The following is a 27280-nucleotide window of genomic DNA, read 5'->3' as shown; positions in this document are numbered from 1 at the left end:
TATATATGTCACTGCTGGACTATGACAAGATGCGCACCACAATGCTTGATGAAAAGGTGGTCTTGCAAGAGAAGGTGTTGGTCCTAGTCAAAGCAAATTGGCAACACTTGCAATGGAAGGTGTAGTGACGTGAGAGCACCGGGTTTTTCTTTTTTTTTGGGGGGGGGGGGGGGGGGGGGTGAGAATGTGGACAAGCCCTACAGGGCAGTCTATGGTGACGAGAGAGACACAAGTGCTCTACACAATCTGCCAAAGTTGGGGCGCCCCCCTCCTCCACGTTGCGGAGCTACAAATTTAACCGACCCAGCAAAACCACCCCATGACCCAACAAAGTGGAACATGAAGGGTCAAAGGCATAAAAAGAGTGGCCATACAAAACAAAATCTCATAGAAAGATGGGTCAGGGAATGGGAACGGAGAACGGGTCGGGTCGGGGTCGGGTCACGACAGCGAAAGTTAGGGAATATTTTAATTTTTTTTGAGCTGCACGTATGTCACATAGAGCTAAGAATTGCACCAAAATAGACAAGAAACAAAATCATACTAGCAAAATACGCCAAAAAAACATTGATGTATGATGGTGAATACAAGTAAATGAGTACATGCCTGAAGGAATCAAAATGACAAAGAGGCAGAAAAGGCTAAAGCCTAACTAGGGAGGGAGGGGGGGGGGGGGGGGGGGGGGGCACTTTGCCACAATTGCACATCAAGCTCCGGAAGTGCTTGAGCAATGAAAGAGTGGAGAGCCTTGAACAATGAGAGAGACGAGAGTAGAGAGGGAACCAAGCACTTGAGGATTGAGAGTGTAGAGGCTCTTGGGCATTTTCACTTAAAGAGTCTTGACAGTTCAAGGCTTGAATCTTGAGGTTTGAGCAATGAGGTGGAGGCCCCAATGTGCCCTAAGGGCCAAAACTCTCCCTAACAGCATGGTGAAAATAGTCCCCCAAATGGCTAATTCCAAAAGTGGACCATTTCAAATGGTCATGTGACTTGGCCGTTCCCTGCCCATTCCTGACAGCCAAGCCATTCAGAACGGCGTCCCCGGGATGCTTGGCTGCGATCCTGCCAAAACCGGCCACTACCCGCCCGTCCCCAACCATCCCTGTTCACTGTTCCAATACGGCCGTCCCCTGGCCCTAGGGGGTCGTTCCACATTCCCATGTTTCTATGCAAAATCTGGTGACTCCCCAATAACCCTAGAGTCTAGCAGAGCCTCATGAGGCCAAGCACAGCCACAAAGAAGCCCTCACTCACTAGATCTATCCTGGTTCGCAACAAGACCAAGAATCTAGAGGGCCCCAAGAGTGAAGAAGAAACATGAGAAGTCCAATTAAGCACTCCAAGTACACCACCTCTCAAGAGAATTTCATTGGGCACCAAGATATCTGATAGACAATCATGTCCACCGATGGACAAATCAGAGCTCACAACCGCCAAGTCCTGGAATCCAATGTCATCCGTACAGACCTAGAGCTCCACTGCCTATACACCATGTCGTGTGGGAATGTCATCAATAGCTGTAGTTTATAGGAAGATCAGCCACTCCTCCTCTTGGAACGAGTCGAGCCAACCTGCCCCATAGTATGCTCTCAATGCAAGAAACCAACATACATGTGTCTTGTGATCAAGTATCACAACGATGTACAACCTTTTGCTTGTCTGTCACACCATCCTGGATAGGTCCTCTAGGCTCTGTCCAGGAAGTAGCAGCAAATGCATGAGCCTCGTGCTGAGAAAAAATACGGCAAGAGTGCTTTCCTTTGACAAGTCTTTGAAAATTGGAGTGTATCTCATGTAGATGAAGGTAGGGGAACAAAGTGTGTGAAAACCGCATGATGTGTAACAATACTGACTTCTTCGGGCAATTCCACTAGGTGTGTCCTGGTTCACCACACTTATGACATGTCACCTCCCTACTCAACAACCGGAGGTTAACACATGCTTAATATGTAGTTCAACGACTGCTACGATTGGTTGTAACAACGACTCAATTCAAATGGAGTCAATTTCCCATTATCTACTCAGTATATATCCTCCTATTACTCATGCTATCCATCAACAAAATTCTCATGTCCCCCCTACTAAAGTCATAGCATCTCAAGTGAATAGCCCAATGCATTTCAATGTTTATTTTGGCTTTAGGTATTTATTTTACTTATTTGTCAAAGTCTTGGGTAGGGCAATTTACTGAGGGGGGGTACTTAAGGGCCCCCACACTAGTATGTAAGCAACACCTAGCCCCCATTGTAGGATTACTAATTCATTGCCCACTTGGTTGGTTCAATAAACTCTCTCTCTCTCTCTCTCTCTCTCTCTCTCTCTCTCTCTCTCTCTCTCTCTCTCTCTCATGTATTCTCCCCATTGCTCTACGCTTCCGCATCGTCGACTTTCACATGGTATCAGAGCTATGTACTCATTGGTCACAAGGGGAGAAGTGCTAGCAGTGAAGAGAAGCCACGAAGAAGAGGAACAGACGAAGGACTGCTCCTGCTGCGGTGTGGGATGGCGTTAAGATAAGCCCTCAAAAGCCTAGCTTTTTTGTAGCCTCCAACACCAGCGTTTTGAAACCCTAATGGACAACCTTTTGCATTTTCTTCCTATTCGGGCCCAACTGGAGCATAATTAGCTCAACCGTTTTCATGCCTCTGCCGACTCAGACTGTCAGCTCCCACCGGGACGTATTTAAGTCCGGCCGGCCACTTGTGTGGGCACCCACACCACAGTGAAAATATTTGATTATGACTTTTCTAAGTCCACTAGGGACACCATCTTATTCATGCGCTTGTTTTCATCTGTTCTGCACTGCGTCTGGCTACTCCTCTACTTATCATACTATCCAAACACGGATAAATTCCCGGATTACACTGGAAAAATTTAAGCGTTCTAATTTAATTAATTAATTGGTACCAATAAATTCATGAGTTCATAAATTCATTTTGTGCACAAAAATCATTTTCATATTATATGTAGCCGTAGCTAAAATATTACATCCCTCTGGCTTCTAAACAATTGTCCTCAACTGTAAGGCTTCATGATGCTTCTGCAGGATGCCGGAGAAAGATTGCAACTCTGATTCCGTCATCCACTGAGCATCTAGAGGAAAGTAATTCTTAAACTTTACTAAGTACTTATGATGAATTATCCAAACTTTAGTTGGCGCTCTTGATGGTGTGTGGTCTATTCGAGAAGAAGTATTTCTTCAGTTTCATCTACCTCAGGAGGATCTTTTGCAAGGTGGAAAGGTACGTAGTGTACGGTAAGATTTAGGTACGTAGGGAACGTACTTCCGTACTGAACCAACCTTTAGGTACGTGATAGGTACGTACCATTTGTAAAAAAAGAAAATTACACTAAATTTAAGTTCACAGACCTTTCAAAAGAGAGTCTTTTGTAATCCTGGTCGATTAAAAAAGCCCAAGGCTCTCTCCCTTTCACCCTATTATCCCAATCTCAAAGCGCCTCTAGCGCAAGTGGTCCGTGGAGAAAATGGCCCCAAAAAAAAACAAAAACAAAAACAAAAAAAACACCCCCAAAAAAAAAAAATGTCGTACTGTATCGTACCGTACGATTGTACCGTACGGAATCGTAAGGTACGTACGTACGGATTCCACCTTGATCTTTTGTAACTGGTGCTACAAGAGGCTCGCCAACGAAATGTCATAGAAGGCTCATGTGAAAAGCATTACCAATTCTCTGGAAGATCCAATCTAAATGCTACGTCATTTATCTATTTTGTAGTGTTAACCGGGCCATTATATCTGTTAGAAAGTTTAACAACTTTCCCTTTCTGATTGGCCTATTTCTTAAGTCACGCTTTATCAAATTTGAGAAGAACAAATTGTCCTTCAATTAGCTTGAGATCACGACGTGTTTATCTATTGCTTTCTTATGCTTTTCTTGAGATCTAAGGATAGAACGCTTCACTTGAGTATAAGCGGTATCTAGATCCTGAACAAATTCATCGACTGCGAATATCTTATCCTTGGCAAGAAGGATTGGGGGAAGATGTCGTTTGCCATTAATTACCTCAAGGAGCTTGTCCTGTAGAGGAATGTGCAGTGTTATTATAGGCAAATTTTGCGAGAGGTAGATATTTCTCCCATTCTCATTGGTTATCTGAGACGTAGTGCTCTAGAACTGTGGGCTTGCCAGATGGGTCAAAGATATCTTGGCCATGTGATCAGCTTTGTGGTTTTTCTTACTGAAATGAAATGGGCTTGCTTACTGAATCTGTCTATGATAGTCCAGAATGCATCATTTCCATTCGGGGTTCGTGTCAAATCCATAATAAACTCCATGGCAATTGGTACTTAAGGTACTGGTAGGGGCTAAAGTAAGCCAGGAGTTTTATGGCGAACATACTTAGCTTTTTGGCATGGTACACATTCTCTGACATATTTATCTATGTCAACTCGTAGTGTTGGCCAAGGTATGTGTCGTGGACATTATACCTCAATGTCTTGCGTAAGGAGAAGCATGTGCTTCATCCATTACCTTTGTTCTAAGTGGACGTGCCACACAAAGAGCTTGATGAAAATAAAGGTAACTATCTTTAATAGAGTAGGAAAAAATTTCACTGCCAGTTGGTAGTTGTCAAATTTCACCGAAATCGGGGTCGTCAGGGTACATCTCGGGTAGAGATTCCAATTCTTGGCGATGTATACTTGTGATGACATTACCTTCGGTCCCTCAAGAAAAGAGCATCTGCAACCACATTCTTACTTCCAGAAGTGTGCAGAATTTGGTAGTGAAACATTGAAAGAAAATTGGCCCATCGTATTTGTTTCTCACACAACTTTTTTTGAGAGAGAAAGTATCAAAAACTTTGATGATCTATCTTGATCGTAAAATATACTCCCAAAAGGTAGTGTTTCCAGACTGAGAGAGCATGGATGACTACCATGAGGTCCTTCTCATAGATGGAAGCATGAAGCTCTGCATCACGAAGTCGTCTACTTTCATAAGCTATTGTGTGGCCTTCTTGATTGAGAACTGAGCCAATGCAATCGCCTAAAGCATTACAATGTACTTCAAATGATTGTCCGAAGATCACATACAATGAGGATGGCTCCATGGGTGAGAAGGTACTTGAGCTTTTCAAAAGCTTCCTTTTGTTTAGCCCCCCATATAAAAGATATATTTTTCTTTGTGACATCATGGAGAGGTACAGCTATATGAGCAAAATGGCGTATAAAGCGTCTATTGTAGGAATAGAGGCCAAGGAAACTTCGGACATCATGAAACGAAGCAGGCTATGACTAGTTTGAAATAGCTTAAATCTTTGTTGGGTCCATACGTACTTGATTATGGGAGACAATGTGTCCCAGATAGTGAGTCTCTGTCAAAAAAAATTCACTCTTCTTAGCATTAACTTGGAGTTTATGTTGTTGCAATTCTTTGATCACAGTCTGTAGATATCATTTGTGTTCCTCCTCTGAGTGAGAGAAGACTAGAATGTCGTCAAAGAAGATTCCTATGAACTGTCGATGAGGACGAAAAATTCGGTCCATCATTCGATTGAAAGTTGTTGGAGCGTTAGTAAGGCATTACTAGAAACTCATACAATCCGAAAGTTGTTCGGAATGCAGTCTTATGTATGTCTTCAAGGCAATACAAATATGGTGATACCGTTTTTAAGATCTATGCGGCTGAAAATTTGTGCCCCTTGTAGCTTGTCTAAGATATCATTGATTCCGAGAATCGGAAATCTATTCTTAATCGTAATCTTCTTTAGAGAACGATAATCGATGCACGTGCAAAATGTGTGGTCTTTCTTTTGCACAAGCAAAACTGGTGAACAATAGGGAGAAGTGCTAGGTCGAACAAGACCCTTCTCGAGAAGTTCATTTACTTATTTAAGGATTGCTTCTTGTTGCAATAGACTAACCCGGTAGGGTGGCTGATTTGGAGGTGAGGTACCCAGAATTATATCGATACGATGATCTTCTCGTCTCTCAAAAGGTAAGTCATCTGAAAGGGTGTCAGTAAAACAATCTTTATACTGCCAAGTAAGCAAAAAGACACTTCTTTATTTCTCTTTTAACAGTGATGTGACTGACCAAAGGAATAGGCCAATTACTAGCACTTGCATCATCATATTGTTGCCCTTTAAAGAAAAGAACAGTTTCTTGCTTATATAGTCTCGGATAGGATGGATTTTGTAATGCAAGGGCATACTCAAGATGACATCTCATCCTTGTATAGGGGCAACTAGGAAAGACTCTTGATCATAGTACTTTTTGATTTTCAGATTCAACTATCCTTGGCTAGGAGTGGAATTCGTAGTCAAGTCTTCAAAGGTTGATCCTGAACTAATTGGAGTTCCCAATCTCTCCGGAGTGAGACCAAGAGACTCTGAGGTATCCAATGAGATGAAGTTGTCGGTTAACCCTGGATCAAACAGGATCAATACTCTTTGCCCATTCAAGCTGCCCCACCCTTTGAGTAGCTGTCTTTTTCCTTTCTCCTTCTTGGTGGATAGGATGGATTTTGTAATGCAAGGGCATACTCAAGATGACATCTCATCCTTGTATAGGGGCAACTAGGAAAGACTCTTGATCATAGTACTTTTTGATTTTCAGATTCAACTATCCTTGGCTAGGAGTGGAATTCGTAGTCAAGTCTTCAAAGGTTGATCCTGAACTAATTGGAGTTCCCAATCTCTCCGGAGTGAGACCAAGAGACTCTGAGGTATCCAATGAGATGAAGTTGTCGGTTAACCCTGGATCAAACAGGATCAATACTCTTTGCCCATTCAAGCTGCCCCACCCTTTGAGTAGCTGTCTTTTTCCTTTCTCCTTCTTGGTGTTGGCTTGTACGTCAAGTACAAAATTTGATGCATGAAGAGGATAATCTTTCTTAAGTTGTGGGCAATCTGGTTTCTTGTGCCTTTCTCGCCACAATAGAAACATTTGTCCTCTTCCATATACGCCTTCAATCGAGAGGGAGTGAAGAATTTACTTTTCTTTGCTCCCTCTCGCTTCTTTCTCGGCCTTTGGGCTGATCTGAAGGCCGCTTTCGAGTGGAGATTTCTGCCTCAGTAGTGAGAACCTTCTGCTTTCCATGAAAGGTACTAAACTCATGTTTACGAGAAGTTCCTTTCGAATACAAGTTACCAACTATCAGGGCGGATTGCATGATAATTTGAAGAGTGTTTAAGGGATAAAGTTTCATACTTTTCTGAAGTACTGGCTAGAGTCCAACTTCAAACTTGCACATCTTCTCTTCATCAGAAACTTTCATGAACGGAGTAACTTTAAGGAGGACCGCCAAAATTTGTCGACGTAGTCAGACACAGCTTCATGCTCTCTTTGGGAGAGCCAATCCCATTCTCTTCACATCATCGGCAAAGTCGGGAGGAAGGAACTGAGCATAATAAAACTCCCTTTTGAACTCCTCCCAGTCTTTGGGTTTGCGTTTTTCTATAATTGTGGTAAGCCACCAATTACTAGCTGTGTCTTTCAGATACATGCTAACATGGCGCAATCATGACGGGTATTGTTCTGCCAAGGACCGTCTCTCCTTAAAAAAGAAATCGAGAGGACCTTGATCTGATACCGCTGTCACAGAAACGGAAGCGTGCACTTAATACTTTCAAATTAATCAACCTTCTTCATATGAGATTACACACATGAAGATAAAGAGGGTATGATGCAGAAGACGGACACAGCACTGGGACCAGAAGGGGTTGGTCACCCCCCTTTAAGGAGATTTCTTATTTATTTTGAACAATTACAAGCACATAAATAGAAACAGCATACGCTGCTCGTATCCCAGATACTATTCATAAATTCATAAGCCTATTGGCTGAAATTTTTATACCTACAGTTGTGAATGGCTAATTCGGGTTCATACTGAGATTTCCTATGCGGGAAATGATTCTGTTGGTATCTGCTAGCGTAGGGAGTACCCGCATGAGTTCTTCTTGGCTGAATTCTACTACTGGAGGTAGTCGGAGTGCTGAAATTTGTGTGGACAACCGGTTCTGGGTTGTTTGAGTGCGTCTATTCCCCCGCACGGACGCACACAAGCTCAGTGGGATGCCCTACACTGCTCCTGCGCGCTTCGTGGCCTCTACGCTCTCTTCCTGGACCCGCAGCACACACACACACACACACACACACACACACACACAGAGAGAGAGAGAGAGAGAGGGCTGAACTGAGAGCGGAAAGAGGAGAGCATCTGCGTGGGTGAAAACTGCTGCAGAGAGTGTCCAATTTGTAGCGCTACGTCCTTTTATACCTAGCACCGGGTTTTTGTCACAAACGGGAGCGCATAACAATATAAAATACATTCAGATAAAGAGACTTTATCACTCATTACTGAAGCCAAAGGATATAGAGAGAAGTAGATAGAGAGTGAGAAGATCGACACAGTACTGGGGACCAAAAGATGGGCTGGTCCCCCCCGTAATAGTATCTTTATTACTGAGGAGAAGTCTATACAAGCACTTGAACAGAAAGTATTACCACGTTCGTTCTAGAATAAGACTTGATGGTTCCCGGAAGCCTCGGCTTCCGATTCCTAGGACAAAACCCTATTCCAAGGAACTTCCGTTCCTTATTCCAAATCCTTGAAACCAAGGTTCTCGCCTCTGGATCTCACCTTCCAGACTCAGGGCATGACATCCCTGCAACTCTCTTTTCCAACTCTGTTTCCAGAGTCCTCGTCCCGTAGAACAACTCTACTTTCCCAGACACGAAGTCCTTACTTGGGAATCCCAACTTCCGGATCACAAACTTGAGAGACTACCTCTCTCTGATCCGTGGATCTACTTCCCAAACTCGGGTACAAAACCCTTGGGCTGATCTGGCTCTAGTTCCTCAGAGCGCTTTTCTTCTGCAGAGGCTCATGCCTTCCTCCACTCCTACTCCCTCACGAAGAGGAAGTACACCTGCAATCAAATACTCAGAGATCATAACATGAAAATCGTTACCTTCAAAGTCTCGACGCTCAAAACGCAACTCTGTTCTCGAAAAGCAATTCCTCGGAAGAGACCTCTACATAGAAAATCCTCTCTTCAAATCCTACACACAAAAGAGGTGTGTTCTCGGGTTCCTTCTCATAAATCAGCCCCGTCTACGACATTTATGGGCTGAAAACAGAGAAAAACAGCAGCATGTCGCGATGGAAACACGCTCCGTAGGCACTTCTTCGCAAGGGAACTCGCGCACTGGGTCTTGGCGAAATTGGGTACACTTGGGGCAGCCATGGGTATCACCGGCAAACGTCTTCTTTGTGGGTGAACTCTGCAGCAGCATCTCCTTCTTGCAAAAACTAATCCTCCCCTCTGAGTGAGGGCATGTGATGCTTTTATAGCTCCCAACAACGGGCACGAATAGCTGCTCGCGTAGAGATCGCGGCCGTTTTTTTTTTTTTTTTTCAAAATAAAAAATTTTCAATTTTTTTTCCGTTGTTCTGCCAGAAAAAGAGAGAGAGAAAACGTTGGCTGATCTGTTGCCTTATTCATCAGATGGCTGCCCACTTATTAAATGGGCGGCTGGCGTGTTTTAAAAATAGTCTGAATCTGCCCAAAAACTCAATAAAACCTTATAAGTTAAAAACAATGCTTTCACTGCACTTCCCAGGAGTCCCTGGATACAATCACACGCACAATTGCAATACAGACATAGACTTCCTCGCGGGAAAGCATCTGCTTATCCCGCTTTCTCAGAAAGCATCTGTTTTTCCTCAAAGTTTCCTCTGAACCCATCTTCATTCAAGTGCTTGCTTTTCCTTGTGCACAATACCAACACAATTCGGAATTTCCTCCTGACTATGGATATTCCCTTTCCAATACACCTGTCACCCACCTTGTGACGCATCAAGAATACCCATCACCTAGTCCTTTCCAACCGAACTTAGGGTACAATCTCCTTCACGATGCTCTATGTCACCCATCCTATGACGCATCAGAGATGTCCGTTCCCGGATGGTCGGATACTTCTTTCCGATGCTCCCTGTCACCCATCCGATGTGACGCTTCAGAAGTACCCGTTCCTGGTGGCCTTACAGATATTCCCGTTCTCAGTACTCCCGTCATTACTTTGAATGACGCACTAGGAATACTCTGTACTCGGATGTCTCCAGTGAGAAAAACCCTCACTTAAAATTCCAATAATTCATTTAGAATTATTTCTCATGTTGTTCCAAGCGAGAAAACCCTCTCACTTATAAATCCAATAATTCATTTAGAATTATTTTTCTGTCAGATAAAGCCAATTTAGCAACAGTTTTTGTCTACCAAATGGTGCCAGAGAGAAAATTTTCTCGTAGAATTGTCAGTGCTGGAGTTCTAAATCTCACATTGGGAGTTCTTTTTCTAATACTTTAATAACTTTGGCCGCATTCAAACTGCTTGGCCACTAATTTTTAAAGGTTTTAAACCTTTCACTTAAAAACAAGCATAAAAACCCGGTTTCTTGACCGAACTGGATCATAATTAGCTCGGCCGTTTTCGTGCTTCTATCGACTAAGCCTGACTACTCCCACCGGGACGTATTTACACTGTGTCCGGTTGGCCACTTGCATGGGTGACCACAGTGAAAATATTTTATTATGACTGCTTTGAGCCTGCTAGGGACACCATCTTATTCATGCGCTTGTTATGATCTGTTCTGCACTGCATCCGGCTACTCCTCTACTTATCATACTATCCAGACACAGATAGATTCCCGGATTACACTTGAAAAATTTACCCATTTCATTTTAAATAATTAATTGGTACCAATAAATTCATAAGTTCATAAACTCATTGAGTGCGCACAACAATCATTTTCATATTATATGTAGCTGTAGCTAGAATATTACAACCCATGTGTTGGAGTTCCAAGTTATCGTTGTTTGAACCGTGGGTCAGGAATCAAGGCATCTGGCAAGGAACCAACGCGATGTATACAAAACACTATGGATGTGTGCACCAATCCATTGTTGTTGGCCGGATTATAAACAGGATGGGTTCCAAAAGTTCATTGTCTACGAAAGATAGAATGTGATGTGTTCACAATTCACTCATGTAAAAAGTTGGTGGAAGAATAGCTAAGGTGTATCAAGTGGAGTGTACACATGTTGATGTGTCCATGGTAGCTTCTACATCAACTTGATTTTCCTACATATGTTCACTATAAGCTGCAAATAGGGTGTTAAGGTTATAGCATCTCAAGTGAACAGCCCAATGCGATCCCAATGTTTATTTTGGCTTTAGGTATTTAATTTACTTGTTTGTCAAAGTCTTGGGTAGCGCAATTTACTGAGGAGGGTACTTAAGGGCCCCCAGGCTAGTATATAAGCAACCCCTAGCCCCCATTGTATAATAACTAATTCATTACCCAATTGTTTGATTCAGCAAATTCTCTCTCTCTCTCTCTCTCTCTCTCTCTCTCTCTCTCTCTCTCTCTCTCTCTCTCTCTCTCTCTCTCTCTCTCTCTCTCATGTATTCTCCCCATTGCTCTACGCTCCCACATCGTCGACTTCGACACCCCTTCTCATAATTCTATCCCTTCTAATATTATAAATTAAACCTCTTATGCTACTTCTCAATTCAACTTTTTGAATCCACGGCTACTCTCAAGCAGAGAGTCTGTTACAGGCTTGGACACTCCAAGCGAGAAATCAATAGCTCTCTCACAAAGTGTGCGATTATATCGTTCAACCACGCCAATTGATGCAAGGTTATAAGGAGCCGTCAACTCCCTCTTAATGCCATGCATCTCACAGAACTTGTTGAACTCATTAGAGACATACTCTCCCCCATTATCCGTTCTAATTGCTTTCAATTTAAGCTCCCTTTGTGTGGTAACAAAAGCATGAAACTGTTTGAAAGCCTTTTGTGGCCTGGCGAAATTCTTGAACCGCATGCGGTGGTCAAACACTTGGGATATCCTATTGGCTGGTAGGTAACTAATACCCAACAAGTCGACTGGGTCATGCAACGATTGAATGTAAAATTGCACTACTGGTAACTGTCCACATGGCCGTTACATGTTCAACTTCGTAGTGTCCAAAGTATCATGATGGCATATGTTCAGTTTTACTTGCCGCTGTTGCACTGGCCTCGCTCTCGCCTCTCGTTGCTTATGTCAGATATTGTATCTCACTTGTGGCGTCTCACAAACTGGTGACTCGGCAACCCTAAAAGTTGTTCCAACTTATAGCCAAGTGATGAGGAGACCTCGGCGACACAAAATAAATAAAGCAAGCGGCTGCTGACGTGGTTGGCGTGCGAAATTCTGCAGATAACGCTAATTGTACGGATCTCCGCAATTCGCGCTAATTGCTGTACTGACTGGCTGGAAATTACACTGATAGCTTTTGATAGTTTTGGACAACCAATTGCTTTTGGAAACTTATTGCTTTTGGAGTTTGAAGCTTTTGGGGGCTCTGCTTTTAGCAACCCTGTGTAATCTTTATAAGTGGCCTTTGGGGCTCATTACTCAAAGCATCTAGACGCAGAGTCTGAGAATGAGCACCCGTGGGCCCTCTTTGTACTTTGAACACAGATTAATATAAAAAGAAATACTGAAAGGGGCACCAGTCTTTGGGCCCAATACCTCTAGGCATGGAACTACGTCGGGCCATGTCGTCTTTGTGAACTGTTTTGAAGTAAATCTTTGTTGTGTCACGGTAGAATCTTGACTTGGGGTGTCCAAGTTTGTTATAGTGGTATTAGAGCGCAGTCGATTTCTCTGCTACCGGGAAATCCGATCCTTTTCTCGCGACACTTATGGATTCCAACAAGACTCAGTCGACTTCTTCTGCATCTGCCAATGCGGGAGGAGTCACGAAGAAGATTTTAATGATCAAACAGAGGAAGAGTACGGGCCACCTCGGCCTACTCAGTACGAACTTGAAGAGATGGAACGTCGACAGCAAGTTGAAAAGTGCACAAAACAGATGATTAAAATTGTGGAGGATCCGAAATTTGCAATTTTTTTGTCTCAGCAATCCATCGCAGAAGTGCACACCCAGTGGCAGAAAGCCACAGAACCACCCATCTAAAAGGCAATCAAGAAACCTTCTTCTCCGAGGATGTTTACAGAGCAAGAATTACAAGAGGTGGTTCAGACACAGATCAACCGACTTTTGGTCGCATACAACAAATGCAAAAAGCAAGAGAAAAAGCACAAGAAAGGGACTGACTTCACGGGTTATTTTGGTCGTCATTCTTCTTTTGCATCGGCAAGAAAGCAAAAGAAGCGTGTACAATTTGAAGGACTACCCAGTTCTTCTTCTTCTTCTTTTCTTCTGACAATTCTTCTAGCTCTTCTAACTCGAGCGACGAAGACAGAAAAGGCAAAAAGCGAAGCAAAAAGCAAAAGTTCGGAAAGGGTAAGATCAGGGAAAGAAGCCCAGATTTCACCCAGTTTCTAAGAGTTCTACAGAGGAGTCATCCTCAAACAGTTCAGACTCCGACGACCACATGTTTTATGCAAAGAGGAAGCATTTTTACAAAGCCAACCAATATGACTTTCTCGAAGACAAAATCAAGAAAGTAAAAGAATTCAAAGAAGGTGGACAGTCAATTAAATTTCAATCCTTTTCTCGTTTCCGAGATGCTTTGCCCTTCATTCAACAGTTTGACATAGCTTTCTCTAGAGGGCATTACTCAGAGCACTCCAAGATTAGAAGGGCTACATCTTTTTTCAAAGGAAATGCTCAAACATGGTGGTCCACTCTTCTTCTGAGGAAGGAAGCTCCAGTTAAATGGTTGAAATTCAAAAAGCTCTTTATTGGCACTGTCGTTAAGGCAGGGTCCAAGGGGAGAAAATTTGTCCCCATGACCATAGCGGCTTTGGCCAATCAAAATATGGCATGAGGGGTTTATTTTTTGAGGTGGACGGCATGTGTCACAAAACGGGAGCGTACACGAGCACTTAGAAATCTGAAAAATGATATACTTTGCAAAAGGGAGAGAAGGGAGAAGATCGACACAGTATTGGGGACCAGAAGATGGGCTGGTCCCCCCCCCCCGTTAAGAGTATTCTTTTATTCAGGGAGAATTCTTATACAAGCACAAGAACCCGAGGAAACCCCTCCGTTCTGTGATCTTAGACCCGAGGGTCGTGCTTTCCCGTAAAGGGCTTGGGCACAAGGCCGTCCTTCCCATAAGGGACTTAGGCGCGAAGCCGTACTTTCCCGTAAGGGACTTAGGCGTGAAGCTGTACTTCTTGTGAAGGGCCTTCCCGTAAGACGGGAGATTCCTGCAAAACAAACCACATGAAGCAACAATTCTCAATGCGTATCAATACCTTATACCTGTCGCTCCTTGCTCGGAGGATCGACCTCCGTACTCAGTCGTCACGCGAACACTTGCAAGTTCCGTCGCCAGCCTCTACTCCAAAATCCCAGCGCTAGTGTTTTTCTACTGCTTCCGGCTCTCCGAAACTGAAACGCTAGCTACCCTTTTATAGGGTCTGGCACCCGGCGAGAATAGCAGCCAAAAGCAGAACTGGGCGCTCCTAGAGAGAGGAGAGAGAAAATCGCTGAAGTTGGCACTTTCTAGAGAGAGGAGAGAGAGAGAGAGAGAGAGAGAGAGAGATCGCAAATCAGCCCCCCCTGCGTAGGTTTTAGTGCTGGCTTTTTTTTAAGAGCCTTGCTTGTTTTATTTTATTAATAAAAGCCTGGTCACTTAAAAGTGACCGGCCACTTTAATAAAATAAAGTGTGAACCTATTCAAACTTTAAAAACTCACTCAGTTAGTGAAAACAATGCTACACGGACACATTCAAGGCGTCCCCGGGTGCAGGACACGACACAGATGCAATGCAGACACAGACTCCTCGCGGGAAAACATCTGTCCTCCCGCGACTGTTCCTGCTTTTCGTAAAAAGCTTCATTGAACCCATCTTTATTCTTGTGCTTGCGTTCTTACGCGTATTTTCTTACTCAGTTCGGATTTCCTCCTTAGCCTACGGGATGCCTTCTTACTGATGCACCCGTCACCCATCATGTGACGCATCAGGGGCACTCGTAACCCGGCCCTTTCCACCGAACTTACGGAAACTCCTTCACGATGTTTACCGTCACCCATCAAATGACACATCAGAGTTGTCCGTTCTTGATGGTTGTTCTTGTAGCTACAATCTTTTAACAGTTCTTAGTGCACATAATAAAATATCCTAAAAAAGAGATTAATCATTAAAAATAAGAAAATAGTCCAATTAGCAACATCCCTCTGGCTTCTAAACAGTTGACCTCAACTGTAGTGCTTGGACATATACCTCCAGTATCTCGGGATAAGCTGCTAATTCCTCCTGCGTCATCCACTGAGCATCTAGATTCGAATAGTTCTTAAACTTAACCAAATACTTCCGTGTTATCTTTCCGGATTTGAGAGGCCGCTCCTGATGACTTACTATCTGCTCCGGTTGGAGTATTTCTTCTGTTTCCTCAACCTCAGGAGATTCCTCAGCACTAGGCTGGCTCGAAGGCGGTCCCACATACGGCCGGAGTAAACTGACATGGAAAGCATTATGGATCTTCCAATTAGGCGGTAGCTCTAATCGGAAAGTGACATCATTCACTTGCTCAGTGATCTTAAACGGCCCATAGTAGCGGGTAGAAAGTTTTACCACCTTCCCCTTATGAGACGCTTGTTTCTTAAGTCTTGCCTTCTCAAACTTGAGTAAGACTAATTGTCCAACTGTTAAGTCTAGATTCCTTCTGTGCTTGTCCGCAGCTTTCTTATGCTTTTCCTGAGAGCGTAGAATAGCTCTCCTAACTTGCCCGTAGGCTGTGTCCAAATCTCGGACAAATTCATCCGCTGCAAAGATCTTATCCTTAGTTAAAAGGATGGGTGGAAGCAAAGGCTTACCATAGAGAATCTCAAAAGGTGCTTTCCCCGTCGACGAGTGTATGGTATTGTTATACGAATACTCGACAAGAGGCAAATATTTCTCCCAGTCAAATTGCCGGTCTGACACATAAGCTTTTAACATATCCAATACTGTGGAATTGGCTATCTCACTTTGCCCGTCCGTTTGAGGATGGTAGGCAGATGAAAAATTCAGCTTTGTACCAAGATTATCCATCAAGGCACGCCAAAAATTTCCTGTCATGCGAGGATCTCGATCGCTCACAATAGACTTAGGCATTCCATGATGCTTAAAGATCTGTGCTAGAAAGACCATGCCATATGATCTGCTTTGATCGTTTTCTTGACTGGCATAAAGTGTGCTTGCTTGCTAAACCTGTCCACAATGGTCCAGATCGCGTCATTTCCAGTCTGAGTTCTAGGGAGGTCCATGATGAAGTCCATGGCAATACTTTCCCAAGGTTCATTAGGCACAGGCAATGGTTGTAGCAACCCAGACGTCTTATGCCGATCATACTTCACTTTTTGGCAAACCAAACATTCCCTGACATACTTATCAATGTCAGCTTTAAGGTTAGGCCAAAAGAAATATCTTTCCATTGCTAAGGTCGTAGGGAGAATACCCCGATGTCCCGCATAAGGCGAAGCATGTGCTTCATCCATGATCTTCTTTCTTAATGGTTCCGCCACACATATGGCCCGATGGTGGTATAGATACCCGTCCCGAATGGAATAGGGAAACTCATTCTCTCCACGATGTAGCTTTCTCCAACTGGTGGAAAAATCTGGGTCATTTGGATACAAATCCGGTAGTGCTTCTAATTCTTGGTGATACACCGAAGTGATAGCGTTCACCCTTGGCCGCCTAGACAATGCGTCTGCGACCACATTCTTACTCCCAGCCGTGTGAAGGATCTGGAAGTGAAATATAGACAAAAAGTTTGCCCATCTCATCTGCTTCTCAGATAGTTTCCTTTGCGTAAGAAAATACCGCAAACTCTGGTGATCAGTCTTGATCACAAAATCCGCTCCTAGAAGATAGTGCTTCCAGTTGGATAAGACGTGAATCACAGCCGTGAGTTCCTTTTCATAGATTGATGCATGCAACTCTGCATCCTTAAGCCGTATGCTTTCGTATGCCATTGCATGGCCTTCTTGGTTTAACACTGCTCCGATGCAATCGCCTGAAGCATCGCAGTGAACCTCAAATGGTTTCCTTGAGTCAGGCACTATCAAAATAGGTCCATGGCTTAGCAAGTACTTGAGCCGATCAAAAGCTCCTTGTTGTCTCGATCCCCATCTGAAAGGAATCTTCTTCTTTGTCAAATCATGAAGTGGTCCTGCTACATGAGCAAATCCTCGGACAAACCTTCGATAATATGAACATAATCCCAGAAAGCTACGTACATCATGTACCGTAGTGGGAATAGGCCAATCTTCTACCACTCGGATCTTGGCAGGATCCATACTCACTTGATTGTGAGAGACTATATGGCCGAGATAGTGTATCTCTGAGAGAAAGAACTCGCTCTTCTTTGCATTCACATGCAACTCATGCTTTCGCAACTCTTGAAACACTAAATCCAAGTGCTTCCGATGTTCCTCTTCTGACTTAGAGAAGATGAGTATGTGGTCAAAGAGTACTCCTCTAAAAGCTCGATACGGGCTGAAAATGCGGTCCATCATGCGATTGAACGTCGCAGGAGCATTGGTCAAGCCGAAAGGCATTACCAAAAGTTCATGTAGTCCAAAGGTTGTGCGGAAAGCAGTCTTATGGACATCCTCAGGGGCGATCCATATCTGATGATACCCACTCTTTAAGTCTATGCGACTAAAGACACTTGCACCCTGCAACTTATCAAGTATATCATCAATCCGAGGGATCGGAAAGCGATTCTTGACCGTGATCTTGTTTAAAGACCTATAGTCTATGCACATTCGAAACGTGCCATCTTTCTTCTGCACCAATAGAATTGGAGAGCAGTAGGGTGAAGTACTTGGCCGTACTAACCCTTTCTCTAGAAGCTCGTTGACTTGCTTCAAAATTTCCTCTTGCTGAGCAAGACTCACCCGATAAGGGGGTTGATTGGGAGGCGAGCTACCCGGTATGAGATCTATGCGGTGATCTTCCGGGCGTACCAGAGGTAGTTCATCAGGGAGTGTTTCCGTGAAACAATCTTTGTACTTTTCAATAAATTGAAAACGCTTAATTTCCAAACTAGAGAGTGAATCCCCACTAGTTTTATCCTTCTCACGTGCAAAAATCAAGTAAGCCGAAACACACTTCTTCATTTCTTTCTTAATGGAGAAATAGCTTACAATTGGGAACTGCCAATCTCCTGCATCAGCATGAATCTTTATTTTCTTACCCCCGTGATCAAAAGTGAGGGTCTTTTCCACATAATCGGGGACAGGTGTCACATGGAAGTGCCATGGCATACCCAAGATGATATCACATCCCTCGATGGGTGCCATCAAAAATGATTCGCGGTCCTTGTACTCGCCAATCCGAAGATTGAGCTGTCCTTACACGGGAGTTGCATTGGTTGTCAACCCCTCGAATGCCGATCCGGATATAACCGGTGTGCCAAGCTGAGCCGGTGTGAGGCACAAACGTTCTGCAGTATCCAGGGAGATGAAGTTATCCGTGGATCTTGGATCATAAAGAATCAGTACTCGCTGGTTGTTCAAAGACCCCCAGCCCTTCAGAAGCTGACGCTTCCCTTTCTCCGTTTCTGTGTTTCCTTGAACATCTGGAATAGATTTCGAGCTTGGTGGAGCGGGTTCCTTCCTTGTTTTATCTTGCCTCGTAGGGGCGTGTTCTTGCCGTTGCTGCTTTAACGGGCAATCCGGTTTCATATGTCCTTTCTCGCCACAGTAGAAGCATCTTCCTTCCTCTCTGAAGGTTTGAAGTTGAGTAGGAGAGAGATACTTAGTTCGCTTGCCATTGCCCTCTGGCTTCTTAGAATGATCATAGTCCCTAGATGGAGGACGTTTTCTTCCTTGGCCCCCTTGGTCATCGTAGACCCCTCTTTGTCTCGCATGGTAAGTGCTATGCTCCATTTTTCTGGGCGTCCCAGTTGAGTGCAAATCCTCAGCAATGATTGCTGACTCCATCATCATCTGAAGAGTGTCATGCAGATACACTTTCATACTCTTTCGAAGCTGCGGTTGGAGACCCGCTTCGAACTTTCGTTTCTTTTCCTCGTCGGCAATCTTCATGGAGTGACCTTCAAAAGAACCGACCAATACTTGTCCACATAGGTCGTTACTCTCTCATGTTCCTTCTGGGCGAGCCAGTCCCATTCCTTCCGTATGTCCTGCTCGAAGTCAGGCGGGAAACTGTTCATAAAATTCAGATTTGAATCTCTCCCAAGTTCTGGCCTGAAAACCTTCCAAAATCTTGGCTAACCACCAATTACTTGCCGTTTCCTTGAGGTGCATCCCCACATGGCGCAATTTGGATCTTTCTATGAAGTGCCCATTGGTAAAGGCGACTTCAAACTGCCTGATGAAGGACAATGCTTTGGAGATATCTCTCCGTCCGTTGTAGGTTTCGAACTTGATGTCCTTGTCGCCCGATTTGAAGACTCTCATGCGATGATGAGACTTGCGACCATGCTTCTTGAATCGAGGCTTATCTTTAGATTGATGTAGGGTAGTGGTAGTAGCGGCTTCCTTCTTCTTGCGAGAAGATTGAGAAGTAGAAGTATAATCAGGAGAGTAAGATGGAGATGAGATAGAGATGTCCTTGCTCTCATCTAGCAGAGAGCGCGCTTTTTCCTGGCCTTTCCTTGAAGTAGGCCATTCATTCCGATCCGAAGATCCTTTGTGCACCTCGGCACGTTCTTCTTCTCTTGCCTTCTGTGGTCTCACGCCAACAGTGTTGTCTGGATGCTTGGCTGCATCAGTTCCATTCATTTTCTTCATTCCGCCCAAAAGCTTTTGGACGTCTGGCAACAGTAAGATTTGTTGCAAATCCGCTAGCTGAGCTTGCACTTGTTGAAGCTCCTCTTCAACGCTTCTCCCTTGGCTCGACATGGTTCTTCCCATTCTTCCCGGAATCGTCCTCCTTTGCAGAGAAAGAGAGGAATCCGAGCTCTGATACCACTGTCACAAAACGGGAGAGTACACGAGCACTTAGAAATCTGAAAAATGATATACTTTGCAAAAGGGAGAGAAGGGAGAAGATCGACACAGTATTGGGGACCAGAAGATGGGCTGGTCCCCCCCGTTAAGAGTATTCTTTTATTCAGGGAGAATTCTTATACAAGCACGAGAACCCGAGGAAACCCCTCTGTTCTATAATCTTAGACCCGAGGGTCGTGCTTTCCCGTAAAGGGCTTGGGCACAAGGCCGTCCTTCCCGTAAGGGACTTAGGCGCGAAGCCGTACTTTCCCGTAAGGGACTTAGGCGTGAAGCCGTACTTCTCGTGAAGGGCCTTCCCGTAAGACGGGAGATTCCTGCAAAACAAACCACATGAAGCCACAATTTTCAATGCGTATCAATACCTTATACCTGTCGCTCCTTGCTCGGAGGATCGACCTCCGTACTCAGTCGTCACGCGAACACTTGCAAGTTCCGTCGCCAGCCTCTACTCCAGAATCCCAGCGCTAGTGTTTTTCTGCTGCTTCCGGCTCTCCGAAACTGAAACGCTGGCTACCCTTTTATAGGGTCTGGCACCTGGCGGGAAAAGTAGCCAAAAGCAGAACTGGGCGCTCCTAGAGAGAGGAGAGAGAAAATCGCTGAAGCTGGCGCTTTCTAGAGAGAGAGAGAGAGATCACAAATCAGCCCCCCCTGCGTAGGTTTTAGCGCTGGCTTTTTTTTAAGAGCCTTGCTTGCTTTATTTTATTAATAAAAGCCTGGTCACTTAAAAGTGACCGGCCACTTTAATAAAATAAAGTGTGAACCTGTTCAAACTTTAAAAACTCACTCAGTTAGTGAAAACAATGCTACACGGACACATTCCAGGCGTCCCCGGGTGCAGGACACGACACAGATGCAATGCAGACACAGACTCCTCGCGGGAAAACATCTGCCCTCCCGCGACTGTTCCTGCTTTTCATAAAAAGCTTCATTGAACCCATCTTTATTCTTGTGCTTGCGTTCTTACGCGTATTTTCTTACTCAGTTCGGATTTCCTCCTTAGCCTACGGGATGCCCCCTTACTGATGCACTCGTGACGCATCAGGGGCACTCGTAACCCGGCCCTTTCCACCGAACTTACGGAAACTCCTTCGCGATGTTTACCGTCACCCATCAAATGACACATCAGAGTTGTCCGTTCTTGATGGCAGTTCCTGTAGCTACAATCTTTTAACAGTTCTTAGTGCACATAATAAAATATCCTAAAAAAGAGATTAATCATTAAAAATAAGAAAATAGTCCAATTAGCAACAGCATGCAGAGAAATTGCTATTTTTTGTTGTAATTATCGGCAAAAGCTATAAATTTTGACCAAAAAACCGGGAGAATTTCAAGTTTCCCCTTGGTTGGGAAACTCCTCGTGCAATCCTACTTCAACCACTCCAGCATGGGGTCAACATGCATCGTGCTTCGCTTGCTCAGTGGGTGCACCGTCTGGAGTTCATACCCACAACCATCTGTTCACCAAATCCTCTCAACAATCTGTTGTGTTGTTCTCGCAAAATCAAGGCACGTCGAGGCTTCCATTGACTATATAGCCAGCTCATCTTTGTTGCTTGCTGAATAGATGATGTTTCTACATGCCGATGACTGGTGTTGAGGCCCGTTACATGACAAGCCCTATCGGGATTCGGATGTTGACTGCGTTGCTCCTGCAAATGCCACAACACTCAACGGCATAACCACCAGCTACTGTTGATACCCTCACCTGCCCATCATGTTCAAGTACATATTGTGCCATCTCTATGGCGTATCTGCTCTGCTGACTATCGTTGATGATTATGCTCTCATATGGCGTAGGATGAAGCCCCTAGTGCGCGCACCTTTAAGGGTGAGGCCAACCCCTGAGGCTGCACAAACAGGACTCGGATCTACAGTTCATTTACCAAGAGTTCGGGCAAGCATTGCCACGTCTTAACCTCACTCGCATGTCGTCACCCTTCTCCACCCCACCCTCGCCAACCCGTCGGTGATGCATCTCTCAAATCCGTTGTTCACCGAGTCACCGAAGACAACCTTGCCGGACAGCCCGTCGCCTAATTCTCCTGCTTGAACTATTGTCAAGATGTCGAGCCTGGAGTACACGAAGTTCTCAACAACACCTCAACAGGATCTTAATGATCATTGCATACTCTTTGAGATCTCAATAACCTGATGGCTAATCCAACCGCATCAGTGACGTCCGAGCAACTACATATGAAGCGATGACTCGCTACAACAATGAACAAAAATGCGGCACAGGCATGGGTAACACAGAACATGAATTTGACAACCTATAGGAATTGAAGTAAGAGTCTCTCGGTGCATTCCAATTGCAACCAACAACCGCACATTTTTGAATGCCTTGGAACAACTTGAAGCAGTCATCGTTGGCAAAACATGAATTTCGTTGTCTATGTTTTTCTTCTCAATGCAGATGACTCTGGTTTCACGCATACGGCCAGGGTGTCTTTGATAATAATTGACCATGTTTCATTGTTGCCAGGTTCAATGATGTTCGTTCTTTTCTGGTTGTTTGGTTTCAGCAATCTGCACATAAGAAGCCTGGCCTACCGTTCTTGTCTCTGGTTACTGCTGTTTGTCTTCGTCTTCATCATCCTCATCATCTTTAACGCTGCTGCCAAATAGGCTTAGCATCCATGGTCAGCACAATTTGGTACAAAGAAAATGAAGGCTTCAAACCCTTAATGTCCGTATATGACCAAGCAAAAACACTTTTGAAATCTGTAGCAATTCTCCAATTGTGTTCTAAATTCCCCTTCGAAGTGTTTAACTTAACTGGTATAGAATCTCGGTGGTGCCAAGGTTCAAATCCACTAACTCTTCTCCTTTGCTAGCTTAGGGAACTTCCTTTTCCTGAAAAAGGTTTTCTCTTCATCAAGTATCTGATCCCACTCTGGTATCTTTGCTACTAAGATACTCGAGAGATCTTCTTTTTCCTCTGCTATGACAGGCTGTGGCTTAGCTGCTGTCACCCACTTTCGGTTAGACTAGCTTGGACTCAGCCCAATTCTTAGGTCTTGAGTTCAACTCCCCTCGTCTGCGGATAGATCTTTAAGTCTCTTGGGATAGTTTCCTACGACGTTAAAATTCTCTTCTTCGTCTCTTCTTCTAGCTTCTTCTTAACTTTGGACAGCTTTGAAAACGGCACTACTGTCATCTTCGGTTATGCCATCTTTTATGACCTCCCTTGGTGCCGGCACATGATCCTTGGCACCTTGTGTTCTCTTATCCTTTTCTAATAATTAGGCGACTTCAATTTTAAACAAGGTCGTCTACAGTAGATGAGGGCACTGCCTCCAATTAAGCATTGAAATTGTTGGTCAACAACTTGTTGCTCGTGACTGTGGCAATTTAATATGCCTCTCTCATACACAAATATCAACATAACCCTCACTTTTCTCCCCACCTGCTCTATTAACAGATATCTACTAACGTAAAAACCTCGGAACATACACAAGGGATGCTGGTGCAAAAGGAGCCATTGTCAAGGAGAAGTCATTTCAATGCCCTCAAAAGAGGCAGATCTTCCCTTCTTGGCCTACTATATTCCCTCATGTTATGTGCAAATGGCTCTTTTCGATTTAAAAAAATGTGTAGTGTGGTATATTACACACAAATCCTAACATGGCATGCATTCTCATAGCGTGCTGCAAGTAGTGCACTTTACTCAAAGAGATGACTACCTTAGCTTAGCAACGTTGCTTGCTTCGAAGCTTTTCTACAGATTATGCATATAAGAGCTCAATAGCTTGTTGCTTATGTTTTCAAATAGTGTGGAATTCTTTCATAGCATATAAATCATTGATATTGTGCATTGCGAGTAGGGACCCCTATTGCCTCTTGATTAGAATTGTCCATCAAAGTCAATAGCTCATAATAGTCATGACTTGCTCTCAAGCTTTGACTAGGCTCTCTGGAGAGCTACATTCAACCTAATTGTGGCTAGATAAATCGGTTTTGGGTCAAATACAAACAATGCCAAAGATTCAACCTTGAGCCTATACCTCGTGGCTTAAGCTATTGTCCTTTGTTTGTTATTTGCTCCTTTCAAATGGCTTATACCATGAATTTCACTATCGTGGATGGTTGTAAGGGTGGGGGTGGGCTTTTGTAGGTGAAAAGACAGACTTAGTATTGCTACATGTGAGGAGGTTTTGGCGATCATTGGGTCAATACTCAAAAGTAGCAAAGCGGGAAAAAACTTCTACTTCGATTTGAGTTGTAAATTACCGTTGTGATTCTATGTGTTTCATATCAGGTAGTTTTACAACCTACATAATATCCTTTGGAATTCCTAAGCTGGTTTTACATGGGGACAAAATATTTGAAGTCTGTTATGAACTGTGACTATGTCAAATATTATGAGTTGGCGGCTATCTTTGATGCAAAGTTTCAACCACGGCTAGCCCTTCCAGATGAATTTTCCTGAACGAGGGTATGCAACAGATTGTATGTTGCTTGTTGTCTGACGATGTCTGATAGACCGGGTACAGTCATTCACTTTAAGGTGCCATCTCTTTGATTTCTTTTGGTGCTTATTATGTACTCTATCCAATACACTATGTACAACATTCAAATAGACACACACACATAGATGGGTACACATACACATATATAAAAGACTGTTATTTTAGTCATAAGTTTGTATACCGTATCTTTGACTATGTTTTGACATTGCTTGGGGTCCCATTTCATTTAATAGCTTATTTTAGGAATTAAGGAATTGTGCTTTTGTCTCTTGTCTATATTGATGTCAGACTTTGAAGAATCAATTCGTTGCCCTCTCATTTCCTTATTTGAATGAAGAAATTATAGCAAGAAAAAACAAATCCTCTTACTGTTCCAAACAAATTTCGAGGAAATAAGTTGCAGTCGAAAGTTAATAAAAGATAATTTAAAAAAAACAGAGTGATACAAAGTTCTTGAGAGCAAGACCCTAATACATACCAGAATTACAAGCCTACAACAATACGCACTACATCATATTCGGTTATTTTTCATGGTCACAATTTATTGTTTTTCTATACCAAATTTTATGTGGTTCATTACTGCTTGTTTTTTGGGAAAATCATAAAAAATATTACATACTTACTTATAATTCACAACTGCAAGCATTCTCTAATCCAATCACCTTGACTGATTAAAGTTTAGTGTTTCTCCAAACTGCTGTCAAGCATAGATTACATCTATATAATTTCTCGCGCCTCAAGTTTAATAACATTTTTGACCACCAATTCCAATTTTTAATTGGAGGCAGTGCCCTCGTCTACTATAGACGACCTTGTTTCTTCTTGGCTGACTCAGGAGTACGAACGAGATATACGAACCGCTTGGAACAATCTTCGGATGACCGAGAGAGATTCTTTGGACAAATATTGCGAGAAATTTTGGAACTCTTTTCTACCAACCTCTTCATTTAAGAAGGTCTCTTTTAAGGAACAAATTGAGCGGTTTTGCTGCGAACTCCCTACAGAGATCCAAGACTACTGCCTGGAACAAAAGTCGTGTTCTATTCAAGAATTGATGTGTCATGTGAAACGGCGTTTTGCAATACATTCGGGAAATTTGACCTACCCCGCTGATGAGATCTTGATTCAAAAAACCCAAAAGACCTCTCAGAATGAAAGTAGAAAGAGAAAGAGTTTCCAAGAAAAGAAAGACAAGAATACACGACACCGGCTCACTCTTCGAGAGAGAGCCAATTATATCAAAGAAGGGAAGTGTTTTGGATGCGGGGAACTTGGGCATGTCTCCGTGAAGTGCCCCAAAAAGACACAACAAGAACAACATGAAGACAGGCTAGAGAGTTCCATAGCAACAGAGGAACGTGACAGAAAAGGCAAGATGAAAGCAGGACTGGTTCAGATTGCATGGGTACTGACCCAAGCATGATTGATGAAAGTGCAGAACTTTGGCAAGCTTGGAGCAAAGTGAAAGATCAAGAAGCCTTGATTTTCTTTGATGGAGGAGCCAAGGCAAACTTCATTTCCCCTGAATTGGCGGCGCGGCTCAAGATTACACCTGATAGGATGGAACAACCAACAGAGGCAGTTCTAGCGGCACCCGCACAGGACATAGCCATTACATTTGTCATTGGCAAACTTCGGTTGCATTGACAAGGGTATTTGGGTTGAAGCAACGTCTTAAGCAAGTTGGAAAGAAGTGTCCCAAGTTGTCTTTTCGAATGTATGGTCCATTTCCAGTCATTAAAAAGATAAATGAGGTTTCAATGAAATTGCAGTTGCCTAACTCATGGTCAATGCACAACGTTTTCCATGTTTCTTGGTTGAAAGTGTTTCAGGGAACGCCTCCAAAGGACATTTCGGAAGAAGAAGAACCGGTGATCATAGATGAAGCTAAAGTCATGGAGCCGGAGCAAGTGTTGTTGCATCGGTTTTGACATGGTTCGAAGAAGCAAGTGAGACAATATTTCTTGAAGTTCAAGCATCGAGGAACCCACGAAGCGATGTGGGTCGACGAAGAGTTTTTCAAAGATTATCCAGAGTTGTTGGCAGACTACAAGGAAGCCGTGCAGCTCGGTACAAGTACCTCACTTTAAAAAGGAGGGGATGTCATGTGACACATCCAACCCTTTGTGTCCCTAGACAAGCTACAGCATGACAAGGGTTCAGTCAATCCAGTCAGTCTAGCTTAGGAAGTGTTCTGGCACTTTTGTGAGTCTGTTCGCAAACCATGCATGCCCAGGCACTTAGAGTAGATGCATATACTCTGGTTGCACACAGCATTACCATCAGAATCCATCAGGAGCATTTTCCAGTGCATTAAACCTATTTTTCCTATTTTTGACATTTTTCACTTATTATTTTAAGTGACTTTCGTTGGGAACTGAGTAGGGCAAATTGGGTAAGATAATATATAAGCAAACCTAGGCTAGCACTATTTGGCAGAAGAGCAAGGAGAACACAGGCCAAGCGCAGCAGGTTCCCCCTCTTTCTCTCAAGCAAGACTCCCCCTTCTTGGTGGCGATTTCCCCGAGCAAGACCCGCGACCTACACCACACTCCCCCTAGCATTTTCAGCCATTAGCCTCATCGCCATAGCCTCAGCAAATCAGCGTTTTAGACCAGCAACATAAGCGTTTTTGGAAGTCTCAAAAGACCGGTAAATCAGCGGTTTCAAGGCAGCAGAAAAGCACTGAATTACAGCAATAAAGCAGCATTTTCATGCTATAGCGGGCTACGTTTTTGCATCAGCAGATTTCAGCCTCCTTGGCGTTTTTGGACAGCAATACACAGGTTGTTGGAACACTCAGTTTTCAGCCACACTCGGTCCGTCGTCAACTGTCGACATCGACATA

The 27280-nt window shown here is 43.7% G+C and overlaps 1 protein-coding gene across 1 annotated transcript in view; it reads right to left on the bottom strand.

Moving 5' to 3' along the window:
• Positions 1-27280, bottom strand: part of LOC147424576 (putative protein phosphatase 2C 4) — a 43447-nt gene that overhangs the window by 980 nt on the left and 15187 nt on the right. The window lies entirely within an intron of this gene.

The sequence above is a fragment of the Adiantum capillus-veneris genome, chromosome 25 (assembly GCF_014529385.1).
Source record: "Adiantum capillus-veneris isolate H3 chromosome 25, ASM1452938v2, whole genome shotgun sequence".
Classification (NCBI taxonomy): Eukaryota; Viridiplantae; Streptophyta; class Polypodiopsida; order Polypodiales; family Pteridaceae; genus Adiantum; species Adiantum capillus-veneris.
This window is presented reverse-complemented; position numbering and strand designations above follow the sequence as displayed.